This window comes from Corvus cornix, chromosome 5, assembly GCF_000738735.6.
Source record: "Corvus cornix cornix isolate S_Up_H32 chromosome 5, ASM73873v5, whole genome shotgun sequence".
Lineage (NCBI taxonomy): Eukaryota > Metazoa > Chordata > Aves > Passeriformes > Corvidae > Corvus > Corvus cornix.
Window position 1 is genome coordinate 43458961 of NC_046335.1, and position 14248 is coordinate 43473208.

Consider the following 14248-nt stretch of genomic DNA (forward strand, 5'->3'; position numbering starts at 1 on the left):
GGAATAAAAGAGAAAAACAAAACAAACCCAAAAAGCATAGAAGGCAAAAATAAAGAATTAAAAAGCATGACAAATACATAACTGTTTTCTACGCTTGCAAATCTTATACAAAAATTCCTCTGTGATGCTATCAGACTCCTCACTATGGCTATTACATTAGACATTTCGTAATAATAATAATAACAGTAACAACAGCAACAACAAAATTTTTTTTAATTTTTTATTAATATTATTAATACTATTAATAATGTTTATTTTTATTAATATTATTTGGCTCTGAACAACCTGGAGGTAATTTACACCTCTACAGGTTCATTAAGTAGAAGGGAATTTGGTTTGTATGTATGAATCCCATCAGAGAGGAAGTGAGATAGAAGTCTAACTAGAAAGACCTTCTGTGGGCTAATGACAAAAGGTATAATATTTTTTTGATACTTATATATTAAAGTGGCTAAAATTCTCTCCTTGATTAGTTCCATGAATCTTTATGGTCACCTCATACTTTTAAATATTGTCTGTGATGAAAATATTTTAGGAAAATTGAGTTTGAAAACTCACAGATTACCATAATTTATTCTAAATTTTTCAGCATCAAATTTCAGAAAATGTTTTAAAAATTACTGTCTTGCTCTGAGTCTTTTGTAAACAATTCTGAACTCCTGTATAGCACTTATAATTTCAGAAATTCATAGCCTGTTAATTAAGCTTAGCAACATTCTATGGGTCAAATAATTTTTGACACATCAGTAAAATATATTTGCATGGGGCTATGATATGATCAGATTCCTCCAGCAGGTCAGTAATGAGACCTGTGGTGTAGTGTAGATACAAAAATGCTGCTAGCAAGGATTTTCTTGCTATTTTCTAAGTCTGTGAAAGACTTTTCTCTCACGCAGAAGAGGTAGCAGAGTTCTGTAAACAACCAAACACCTGCAGCCTTGAAAAGTCTTGTTTATGGTAGAGTAGAAAAATATTTTGACAATGGATGTTTTAGGATTTTAGCCAATCACCCCAAGGGGTGGCTGATCCTTGGTCCAATTAGGATATGAAGAAAAAAGTCTATAAAAGAGTTTGTAAAATAATTAAATAAATCAATCTTGCTGCACAGTTCCTGCCTGCTGGATCTTCTCTCCTCCTCCTCCCTATGGCTGCGGGACACGGGGATATACCCTAGGGTACAGGCCTGCAGTAATAGTGTAGTTCAGATTCTTAATGTCTTTGCATAATTCTCTCTCATGTTAATACTTGTAAAGCATTTTTACATCACAGGAAAACAAAGGAAGCTTTATTCCATTCTGGGAATGCAAAAAAGTCACTGTGAATTTGTACTGGGCTGCAGCTGCAGAAGCTCCTGCCAGGAATGCTTGGTAATACATGAATTGTCTCCAGCCTGAGAAATATAAAGAGACATTAATAGTCCTGTCACTAATTTTAGATGAGTACAATGATGCAAAAGAAAATTTAATTTAGAAATAAAAAAGAAAAAAGAGTATTTCTGGGTAAAAAACATTCTCTGTTGAACCAGAAGGACTATGTAGGTGTCCTAGGGTGACAAAGAAAAACAAAAGATTAACAGAAGGGAATGTAAAAGGAGGTACATTGACAAACAATTCAGAAATTAAGAATTCAAAAATGAAAATTGGAAAACAGTCTGAGTTAAAATTTTAATAGTCCATATTTAAAGTACAAGGAATGAAAACTGCAATGTTGTGCTAAATGTAAACAAGTGTCTACATATTTTTATTGCAAAATCTGAAACTTTTCGGTTCTATGCAAATGAACTCTTCCTGCTACATAATAGGCTGACTGAAAACTGTGATTTTACACAAGTTATCCAGAATAAGAAAATATCCACTTGTTAACAGAATAAATTTGTGATGTGATGTGCAGCAATCATTTAAAATTTACATCATTAAAAACGTCAGTGGCATTTACTGACTTCATTAAAGGATTGATGACTCTAGATTGAAATTAATGTACAAACTTTTTTGCCTTATGTCTTATGGCAGTAGCTAGTGCCTAACAGAACACCCCTTATGAATAATAAAAACTTCCTACACAAAGTGAACTAATCTTTTGGAAGTTTATAAAATAAAGGATCACTTCAAATAAAGCAGTTTTGATATTTCCCAATGATTTGCTTGAATTTATTCTGTGTGTGTGTGTCACTGCTGGAAGGTGTTTGGGTTTGTTGTGTTTTAACCCCAGCTGGCAACAAAATACCACAGAGCTGCTCAATTTCTTCCCCCTTCTGCCAGATGGATGGGGACAAGAACTGAAAGGAAAAGGAAACCTCACGAGTTGAGATACAAACAGCCTAATAATTGTAATAAAGCAAAATATAACAGCAACAACAATACTATGGTGATCTAAAAGGGCTCTCCAATAATAACAATCATCATCATAATAATAGTAATAGAAAGGAGAGAGGAATAAAACCCAAGAAAAACAAGTGATACACATTACAGTTGCTCCTGGAGAGCTAGCCTCTGTACTGAGAATGACCATTGCATGACATGGAACTTCTCTCTGGCCAGTTCAGATCTGCTGTTCTGGCTGTGCTCCTTCACAGCTCCTTGCACACCTCCTCACTGCCAGAGCATGGGAATCATTCCCAAGATTCATTACCAAATATTTAGTTTCTCTAGCAAATGAACAGGCTTTTTGTTCATATTGTTATCACCTAAATATTCCTTTTTCGATCATATTTTTCAACTCCAATAATACACCTCCAAAAGATACACCCTTGACAGCAATAACTAGTAGCAATTCTATTCTTTTCTTTTTTAACTATCTGATAGTAGTTAATAAGAATAACTAATTTGAAAAGTAGTATGGATATCGCAAAATATACTTAATTGAAGTTTTGCTTTAGCCTCAGCTTTAGCTAAAGGAAGCTACCAAGTAGATAGTACCAGATGTAAATGCTTTGTTTGTAGCAAAGTATTCTACTGTGAATATATGAGGGTGACTGACCTCCTCTGCTTCAGAAAAGAAAAAAAGTCATTCTTGACTGATTCTGAAGACATACTGAAAAATTTGCTGTGGTTCAGAAATGTTTTTCTGCCCAGAACATCTCACTGTTTTGCCAGCCCTAACTGAAGCAGACATTTTTCAGAAAATTCACCTGCTCCTCCTGTATCTCACTATAACAGGGGCTTTATTTTAAGTACATTCTCTTCTTTGGTATACATGCTCTGTTCATACTCTCAGCTCTCATGTCAAAAATTTGAGGGAATACAGTGCCTGGGAAAGCTCACGGGAAAGTCATTCTCTTATTCCAATACTTTTGTCATTCCTGGGCAACCTGTCTACCTACACTTTCAGTTTACTACCATTTGCTTCTGTTGGAGTGAGTCTAGAACAACTACAGAGGAGAATAAGCAGGCAAACATGCCAAAGCCCAAAAAATACAGACTAATCAAAATGATAAATGACTGTGTAATAGAGACAAAACCCAGCCAATACTGAGGCTACAGACATGGGTTTCACATATTTTCATTTTACAAAAAGCCAAGAATGTTAAGATTCAATAATTTACAACCTGGAAGATATTAAAAAATATCTCTGTGTATCTCTAATTCTTTACTGGAATCTCAAAATCTAGTGAACTCTATCAATTTTACTGCATATATGCATACATACACTAAAAATGGAGAAGAGCTAGAAAGTCCTCAGACACATAAGCAAGAAAAATTACTAAAAAAATTATTTTAGAGGAGAAATTTAAAAGAGAATTTTATGCAAAACCATGGGTTGAAATAGAACATCCTGACTCCATTTCCCATCATATCTTTCACATATAAGCAAGTCACACAGAGTAGATAGCACATATTAAGTTCATATCTTATTTTACCTCATAAAAATTTATTCCTGTACACCAATGCCAAAATTCCATGAAAGTGAATCAGCAACAAAGCCAGTAAATAGGTTTCCTGTCACTCAGTCTTTTACACTCTCCACTGGCCCATTTTGACTTCTTAATGGTTAGTCAAGCAGCGAAGCACCTTTCTGAGGCAATGAGGATCTGTCTGCCACGAGCTCATTCCAATAAATATGTGAGATCTGCTCTACCTGCAGACAAGCCTACAAAATAATTTTGTATGATTAATAGCACTAGGAGGAGAGACATGGGATGACTAAATACTGCTAGGTCATCTGAAAAAAATCAAAACCAGTTTTCTTTCTGAAGGTTTCGTAAGTACTAATTGTTTTCCTGACACCACACACATGCAAACACATATCTGGAGAATTTATGGACTCACTTAGGAAAAAACATTTCTATCAGACAATGACAGTTTGAAGCTGACATAGCCTCCTTAATTCTTCACACGTAGCTGAGTTTGACACCACCTTTTGGAAGCAATGTGTGACAGTTTAAAATGAAAGTAGTCTTTCAACAGCTTGAAAGGCTTCTTTTTCTTTTCTCCTTGAAACAGACTGTGCAAAGAGGTAATGACAAAAAGAATTTAAATCCTTCTAAAATTTCATCAGTTTAGCTATCCAAAATGTGCCACTTCAGAAAACCTAAAGGGTAGTTATCTTCCTCCTAAATCAATTTAAATAGCTTACTAGAAGTTGCTCAAGTGTGGATATTTCTCTTTTTTATCAGTACTTTGGGTACATACAAGCAATTTATTTATTTACTGAGGAAAGACATTCTTCAGGCTCTTAGCAACAAGTATATCCATTATGTGGTTCATATCTTTCAGAACCTGGATTTCTTTCAGGATGTTTTAATATTGTAATGAAAAAAGTTGATCTTTTAGAAAAAAGTTAAGAGTAAGTTTTCAGTTGGTAGTCTCTTTCCTTTATTAATTCAAAAATGCAGATGAAATGGGCTCTTTATTTAGTTATAATAGCTAGGGACTTCTACTAAGTGTTTTATCTGCAAGCGGTGCTATAAAAAAAGGATGAGAGTGCTCTGACTAGGGGAGTTAATAAGCAGGCACAGACAAAGAGGTGTGTCTGAATGGAGCATTAAACTAGAAAAGTCTAACTAGGCAAGTTCAAAACACGAACTTTCCAGATACCTATGGATTTTGTGGGTGTAGGCTTTCCTGTAATGGACAAAATATTAACATTTCTCTTTATGCCTTTGCTCAGCTCTTTCAAATGAAATATAGTATGCAAGCTCCTATGATTTTAAACAGAATATCAATCTAATTTTGATCTTTGTTTCAACAAATTCCTTTTATATATGAGGCTTGTAGAAGCTGATCTCAAAGAGCTGAAACTCTCAGCTGCTATGGAATCCCTGAGCTCCCAGGTATTGATCAGATGGTGGAAATAGCGATGTCAGCTAGGCTGAGTGAACCTAAATACATTGCCATATAGAGGAACATAAAGTTAGTTCAGGCATCATGCCCTGAACCCCAGTCTGGTGGAGATCCAAAGCCCTCTTTCTGGAGCAATTCCTGTAAGGAGTAGCCTTCTCCCAAACATCGCCGTCCTTGTGCAACCGGTCTTCACAGGTGCCATCAATGGCAATTAACACTCTGCACTGAACCATTTTCCTTTTTGCTTTGCTTGCACTGCTGATGACCCTTCCATCACTCTCACTGACATCTCCATGAGACCATCAGTCAGGAAAAGAACTCTTTCTAGGCCGTTTCCCAAGCCTATCGTCAGCACTTTCTGACAAAGGATCACAAAGCCACCGGCCCTATTTGTATTTTTTTTTCAGGAACGGGCTTTGTCCATTTTTAAAGCAAGCTCTCATTCTCTCTCTCTAGAACCTAACTCTGTTATCAAATCAAAGTCCATTTCCATATTCTCAGGGTGACCCATCATGTCTATGTTCATAAAACATTTTAGGAGCTTAAGGTTTTAAACGGGCTTTAATACTTAAGCACCTTTTAATCCTCGAGGCAATTTACGCACAAACATCTTTAAGGAGATAAAAATGGCTTTGTTTCTTAAATGACACACATTTAAGCCTTCTCACTCTCAAATCTTCTGAAGTGGTTTATGTATTAAAATCACTAATACCAGTATTGCCACTTATTTGGTCTCTGGCCTTGGACACACCATTTTCTCTGCATATCTGTTTCTCTGCCTCTGATATGGGAATAAGAACATTGTAACTGTGGTTGTTTGTAACCAGTTACTGCCTGAACAGGAAGAAACAAAGCATAAAAATACTTGGTGTTTTTGTTAAACACCAGAATATTAGTGGTCATTAGATCAGTACTGGGTAATGAAGTTGCCAAGATGAAGTCTATGCCTACTTTTGGAAAGATGATCACTTTCACACGTACCCTCTTGAAAGATATTTTTCCAGCTCTAACCATGCCCTGGAAGAAACCACTTGATGTTTAAATTACTGTTATTATTAATAATATTACTATTATTATCTTTATTTTTATAGTTGTCTGCCTTTCCTTTGAGATGGTAGCATGAGAGGGAAATACTTTTCTTAACACAAGAACATGTCACTGATAAATGTAAATGTCAGTATTATTTTTCTGGAAACAGACTAAGATACTTGTCTGAGTATTTTTGTAAGTGGTTTTTTCTAGAAAATTTTAATTGAACTTGGGATGTAAAATAAAGGGACAAAGTTCTGAATATTTTAAGGTTGTACTGGAGAAAGATTGACACTTCATTCAATAACCTTTTGAGAAAGAGAGAGAATTAGAGATGATGTAATGCTGAGAGACAGATGAAGTGACTCTAGGTAATCAAAGTAAAAATTGCTGCCTGACAGAATCCGAGCAGCAAGGCCCTTTTTTTCTGAGGTACCTAATGGTTTTTTACAGTGTTATAACATTTGAGTTTTATGCTTTATGATATTCACCAAGTGACAGTCTGACCCTCTTCTCCCCTAAGATGTTATCACTTCTCTGTGTCAAAGTAATTCTGTTGCTGTCTTACCGGAGATGAGCTCATGAATCAGTGATGTGGACAGGGGTGGCAGCCCAGATAGCACTCTGCGAAATCTATAAATTCTTTAAGAGCGACTATTTTTCTGCTGCCAGTGGTTATTATTGTGTCACAGTCAGGCAATTTCATGCTGGAATGTTGGGTGGCCTGGATTTGAGTACTAAAAGAAGAAAAGCTACCACGAGATTATGGTATCAGCATGCTATATGATATGAAATGTAGGCAGTGAAGTCCACCTGTCTTTGTATGCTCTTCTACTTAGTAGTGAGCACTGGAGTATATTTCCTCTAAATCGTAATCTTTTATAACATCTAGTGGCAGTTATCATAAAGTTTTAAGAACTAAATCTGTATTTTTTTGTCCACATGCCTTGCCTTAACCATGGGTTCATGTACAACTTGGTAAGTTTCAGAAAATAAGCCACACCATATCCCTGACAGATCTTTACAAACATAAAGCTTCCCAATGTTTGCATGCTTAAGGTTCAGGCTGGTCAATAGTCCTCATGCACTCCCTCTTGTAAGAGTGAGTAACCAAAATCATGCAGTGAATTGTCTGTAGTCACATGCTCTGACTCTGCATACGCATACAGAGTGAACAAGTAAAGGTTATTAGGTTTATTAGGACAGACACATTCCATCATTTGATACAGCCATGGATGACATAGAGACTGGAAAGCTGGTGTACAAATCAGTATAAATTAAGCACTTTGTTGTACACTAAAAGTGTCTTTGAATTCTCTGATTCAAGTGTCTCAGAATGCACAGAAAATTTTGCTGAATCCTAAATGACAGTCCCTTTGACTGCTCTTCTGGATGGGTTACACCACTATTTCCATCATTTTGAATGTCTGTTCTTGGCCTATCACTGCTCATCACTTTCCAGACCATCTTACAGAAAGGCTTCTTGAACTTTTGCCAGCTTTGGACTGTTCCTTATTAAAATTTAATGGATCATGAAGAGATGCAAGAAAAACATGTCAATTTGTTTTCATGAGAAAATCAAGCATATCTGAAAAACACCCTGAGAGTCAGGATATCTGACTTTGTCTTCAGTGTTTTAATTAGTATGGTTGACTAGAATCAGCAGGAGAACACTAAAAAAATATTTTCAGACTAAGTTCCTTTATTTGTTTCTCTCACTTAGCATTCAGAGAGTCACTAGTACATAAAAGAAACTGGAAGGAATAATAACTTGTGTGAGGATTCATACCAGACCCTGTATTTATTCTTCATGGTTCCTTAGGTAAAAAAAGACGTAATACAAAATTTTTTATGTTTAAGATTAGCTGATAGGAACATTTCTAAACTATCTGGATGAGAGATTTTGTAATGTTTGGTAGATTCAATGCTAAAATAGGACTTTCAGAAATTGGGACTGGCTAGTGAACTACTCAGTGACTTTAACACTCAGATTTTAAATATTTTGCTTACAAAAACTTTGCAACAAGAATTTATAAAGTGTATTTGTTTCAGAGAGGAAAATTATTAATCTCTGTGAATGATCAATATGTTTGTCCTTTGGCTGTTTGGCATCGATGCAAAAAATAAAAAGAAGGGAAAGATCAGAAGTTGTACCTAGGGAGAGCAAATAGTGATGCAAATAACCCCACTGATAAATTAGCTCAGAGAGAACAGTCCCACTTCCTGACTCTTCTAGTGATACTTTCTGGGATGCAAAATTTTGAGGTGAGGTTTGGAACTTTTTTTTTTGTTTGTTTGTATCCTCTGGAAATGTTTAAGTGTACACAATTTAAGGCCAGTGAAACATGATGGAATAATGGAATTTGTTACCCAGTTTTAATTGTGGTTAACTATTCCTAAATATTTTTAGCCAATTTTACTTTTCCTATAATATTTTTTTAAACACATAATGTTAGAGAATCTAGTCTCTAATGCCTTTATTGAATTCAGGCTTGAGCAATGTAGAGTGAGAGATGAGATTTTTCCTGTTAAAACAGCTTTTCTTGACCAGATAAATTTGTAAATAAAATATTGCACATCAAGAGATCACTTTCAGTTCCATAAACATATTTAATAATTTTAATAAAATCATAGAATTTTACTTCTCAGCTTTTAACTTAATCTTTATTCATAAGTTACTACAATATCTGATTACACTGCAAATTGCTGTAGAAATAAGCAGGGCGTGATGCATCACTTCTGGTCACCATTGATATATTATTTGGTGTTAGCTCTTGTTCAAAATCTAAACAATGTAAAATAAGGAAAAGCAGAAAGTTAGTGGTGTGTGAATACAGTGGAAGGTTTTGGTCACCTGCTGTAGAAACCACGAGTAGCTGTGATGTAGAGCCTGCCACTCCATGCAGTGAAGCTGACAGGCTCTGAAGTTGTCAGACTTTATTCAGTCCTTCTGCAAGCATGCCAGGGTGTGCAAGAACATCATTTCTAGCCCTGATCAAGAAAGAATAAAATACAAGCTTACCTTCCTTTCTTAAGAGTGGTAACAGTAGGGCAGATGCTGTAATCAAGTACAGTTCCATTAAAATCACTAGCTAATTCAACTTCTTAGATATTACAGATATGGAAAGTTGCTAAGTAACTAATGTTTATGAAAAAACTGATTCCTAGCAGCCTAGAGGAGACTGCTGGACACCACACATAGTAAATTCTGGGAAACAAGGTAGTCCAATCAGGCAAACAAATTCTGATTTAGAAAATCTAAATTAAATTCTTTAGTGCTGGATTTGGACTGGATGTATTGGAAACTAAAATTTCCTTTGAGTGACAAAAGTACTCAGAAAAATAAGATCAGATCTTGTCTTTATGTACAGATTGTAATTCTGTAATTAAATCCCATTATTCCCTAAGGGATCAAATATAGTGATACCTGCATGTGTGCAAGCACAGGTGCCAGTGTGCTTACACAAATGTAATGTGCATGCACACACACACACATTGGCATCAAGCTGGCTTGTACAATTATAACTGATTCAGCTTCTGTGATGACAATAATTTGAGTCTTTTGAAAAATAAATATAACTTTGGTAAAGACTGCTAAACCTATAATCATCATCAGTGTGTAAATGGAAAGAAACTTCTCCCTTATGACAATATAGAATCTAAGCCTTGTAAGAGAGGAATCATGTCATCTCTTTCTCTGTCTGTCTCTCTTTTCTCCACACTTCAATTTTCTTACGAAGTGGTATCTTGGACCCTTGAATCCAATTAGGGGTGATACAGTTGACAACTAAAAAAGTACTGCTGGGGTGGGTCTGTGTCTGAGTGAGGTGAAAGTTTGCATTTCTCTCCCTCTACATACGTGAATCTTGCCACACTGAGAATTTTTCATTACTGATATAATAAATATCAAAAGGCCAGAAGAGATCTCTGCAATAGGTTAGTCATTTCTGCACAGTAATTGCAAACTAGGCTTTTTCCATGTGATAGGAAATTAAAGAGAATGAGAATTCATTACTTTTCTTAAAGGTTGGGGGCAAACAAAGGAAAAACCTCTATCTTCTGCTGTGTAAGTTGAAAATATTTTGGGAGCTACCTAGTAAAAATAGGGGAAACATGGCAGATATTAAGTGCGCAACAGCATCTGTCTTAAATGAATAATTTACTGAAAAGTCTTTTAGAAAGGCCATTGCACAGCTCATGCAGAAGGTCTGTTTAGGATTCGCCCTAGAAGGGCTTCTGACACAGCACCCTTGAATTAAATACAGGCTCTATTCACTCATGGGTGAGAGAGGAATGTATTTTGCAAATATCATAATTTATGGACCTTGTTTTTTAAAGGTTGGCCTTAGTGTGACAGTGAGGATACAGATTGCCCTATGCACTGTCCCCTCTGCCAAGTGTTCATAAAAGGAGAAAGAGTGGATTTTGTCTCAAAAAAAAAACCCCAAAAAGGTGGCACGAGCTGAGACTGGGTAGGAAACAGAGTTCTCCACTGCAATTGAAAGCAATCAGAAAATTGAAATTCTACTGTTTCTTTTGTCAGCAGTACCCTTCAGAAAGCCAGGCTTATAGCAACTTTCTGTCTGGATTTCTGAAAGGAGTATCCCCCTAGAGTGAATAATGCAAAGAGATGCCCTTGGGGTTGCCTGTGACCCTAAGGCTTTGTTCAGTTTTCATTCTAACACACCATCAAAGCCCATGAAATATTTATAAATGCAAAAACTTCCAAATGCTGTTCTATTTATAACTGTAATAAAATGACATCTCTCTGAGTACATTTCCTCTAAATTTTTAAGTTGTGTCATACACCCTGGTTATGATAAATTAAAGAGAACTCCACAACTCATGGGAAACAATGAATGATGTTCAGCTGAATATAACAATAATTTCAGATTCCTTATAATTTCTTAAAATATTTCTTTCCCCTTTATTATTTTGGTAGTCTTCTCTGCAAGTGGAATTGCATTTTGATTTTTTCTGTTTCTGTCTGCTGGTTAAGCCTTCTATTTACCTTGTAGTCTTGGAACTTTTGTTTCTGTGTACGTATATTGACTCTATAAACATGATTCAATTATTTCCTGTAGGAGTATAATGAATAATGCATGCCTCTGGGTTTTGAATACTTCACAGCCTCCAAATATGAGGTAAGTGAAACTGTGGAAGTATAGCAGATTTAGCAGTAGTCAGCTACCGGTGGAAAGCAAAACAAACCTCCTGACCAAGTCATCAGCAGGGTAGGGCAGGATGCTTTCGACTTCTGCTTTTGACATTAATTTCTGTCTCACAGACCCTTAGGTGCTTGTGGTAGTAGTGACTATTGACTTTTGAAGTTCCCTGGAGACCAATTTACATTGCTGAAGCACAGATGTACCATCTATTAATAGTAAATTTCTCCTTCTTGGATTGCCAAAATAAATGTCATTGTGGGATCTGTGGTATGGATCTGATAGACGTGTTGGAACTAGTGAATTGGAAAAACTAAATGGTTTCCAGTTACAAATCCTGAAGATTATCCAGGTAGGAGTAGTCACGATTTACCAAGAATATCAGAGTAAAGACAGAGAGAGAGAAAGAGAGAGAGAGAGAGAATATGCAGTGTCAAACATGACATGCTTTTTGTTTTATGTGAGATAAAATCATAAATCTTTTAACATAAATCTTATCATCTGAGAGGAAGAGCACAGTGGCAAGTTCTCAACAGAGCCTGGATCATTAAACTTTATAATATGTTTACAAATTCCATTAAAGAAATGATTCTTGAGAACATCAAGACAGAAAATGAAAAGACGCTCTGATATGCCTGTTGTGGTTAATGCTTTGCACCACAATGTAGATAACTGCAGTTTGATTTCTTGTCCTCATCCACCGGAAGAAGACCCCTCAATGACAGGAGTAGCATCTAAAAGTGACTAAGAATTTTGCCTATTATGTTCTCCAGGGTATCTCATTTAGAAGTGTTGATGTTCAAGCAGCCGTATTGCCAAGTGCGTAAAATCAGAAGCAACTATAATTCTCCATGAAGTTGTACAGGATAAGGAAAAGCTGCAGGATTTTGCCAAGCACTCCTCAGTGCTTGCTCTCAGTACACACAGAAACTCCACTAGTTTACAGAAGGCTTAAGCGTGGAAAGAGAGATGCAAATTAAACCAAGGATTTTGTTTTGGTTTTAGCCAGAAAACAGGACATGCTGATGGGAAAAATTATCCAGATTCATCAAGCCCCATCAGAAAGCTGGGAAAGGTTTTTAGCCCCCAGGTTTTTTTATGGAATAGCAATGGGTTTTGTTAGAAAGCATTTGCAGAAAGGGCCAGTATTGTGAAAAGAAATAGAAACCTCTGACTTGCCATACACCCTTATGAACACCGTTGAGTTATCCCTATATTGCCTCAATTTCTTCTCACAATATACTATAGACTGTATTGTAACTATCACATGTCTTATATGGTAATTTTATTCACAAGCAGAAGCAAGCAGATGTTAAACTGGCAAACAGTGTTTTTAGTTTGTGTCTGCTCTGCCAGCTTTCCATGCCAGGACAAACCCTTTTGAACTCAGTGACAGGAAAGTAAATATATGGAAATTGGTTTCCAGCAAAGCCACTGTTATCCCCCCTAATGGACCACTGTCCAAAATTGTACAAACAAGAGCTTTCCTTCAGCTTTCCAGGAGTTGGCGTTACACAGGGTCGCATACACAAGACCACGGATGTCCATGAGTTTCATGCCAGCCTTTTTTCTATTTGATATGGTTTAGAAATCACTGGACCTCACAGTAATTTTAGTTCACAGTTAGACATGACCCCAGAGTAAAATATTCTATGTGATTTTTTTTCATTGTTGCTGGGCTTATACAATCTGCCTCAAAACCTGACTTTGTCAATTAGCTCTTTATAGTGACAGAGTCTGTGATAAACAAAGTCCTACTGTTTCAGATATGCAAAATGCAGAATTGCTGTTTGCAGAGATCACTAAATGGCTGTAAATCTGCTAACCGTGCTCTCTGTGGCCTGGAAAATCAGTAATGAAACAATGAAAATTAGCATTTTAAGTTGGCCATCCTTTCCGTTGCATAAGGATATTTGAACACATGTGCTAACTCTGAAAGATATTATATAGTGATAGTTCTATGAAGATAGTTTTGGAGAAACTTTACTATTTTACTTATTACTCATTACTGAAAAGGTCACTGAGATTGTTTCTTTGACCTGATAAAATACATTGACCTAGTGGGAATGTGGGTTTCTAGCATCAGTGAAAATTTTTTTCATCTATGACTTTCTTTGTGAGAATAAGAGATAAGGAAAACTTTATGTAATCTCTTAGTTCAGGCATTTCTTTTTTGAAATACTTTTCATGCCTGAAGGAGACGAAGGATTTATTTTTAAAAATGTAATCCAAATGTTCAAGTCACCTGTTGTGAGTCTTCATATTTCAAGAGGTTTCTTTCAGTGAGATCTAATGTCAGGTCAATACCAAGAATAACTGCAGAAAAACTTTAAAAGCACTTCCAGGGAATTTACTGTCCCCTGATATTTGCCCAGTGCTACTTGCAAAAGCCCACTCACAGGTCAGTCTTAACACTAATAGCCTACCAGATCTGGCTTCATTTTTTCACTGCTGCTGTTGACATCTCCTACTGAAAACCAATAGGAAGAGCACATATTTGGCACTTTCCAAATCAGTGTTTTGCTCAAAAACAAGCAAAAGTACTACAGCTCTACACTTCGTTTACCTGGCGGTTGTTGCCTGTGCAACACACAGAGAATAGGCTTTCAGCAGCAGCTTTTTCTGATGAATTATCATATTCATTTTATTAATGGAAAATTCTGCTAAGGAAACTCACCCCCTCTGGCCTCCTACAAAGTGTAATGTGTTAGTCCTAATCGGGGTAAGAGAAACTCTTAAGCTTTTTCCTGTATGTATTAATGCTAATGAAATTCA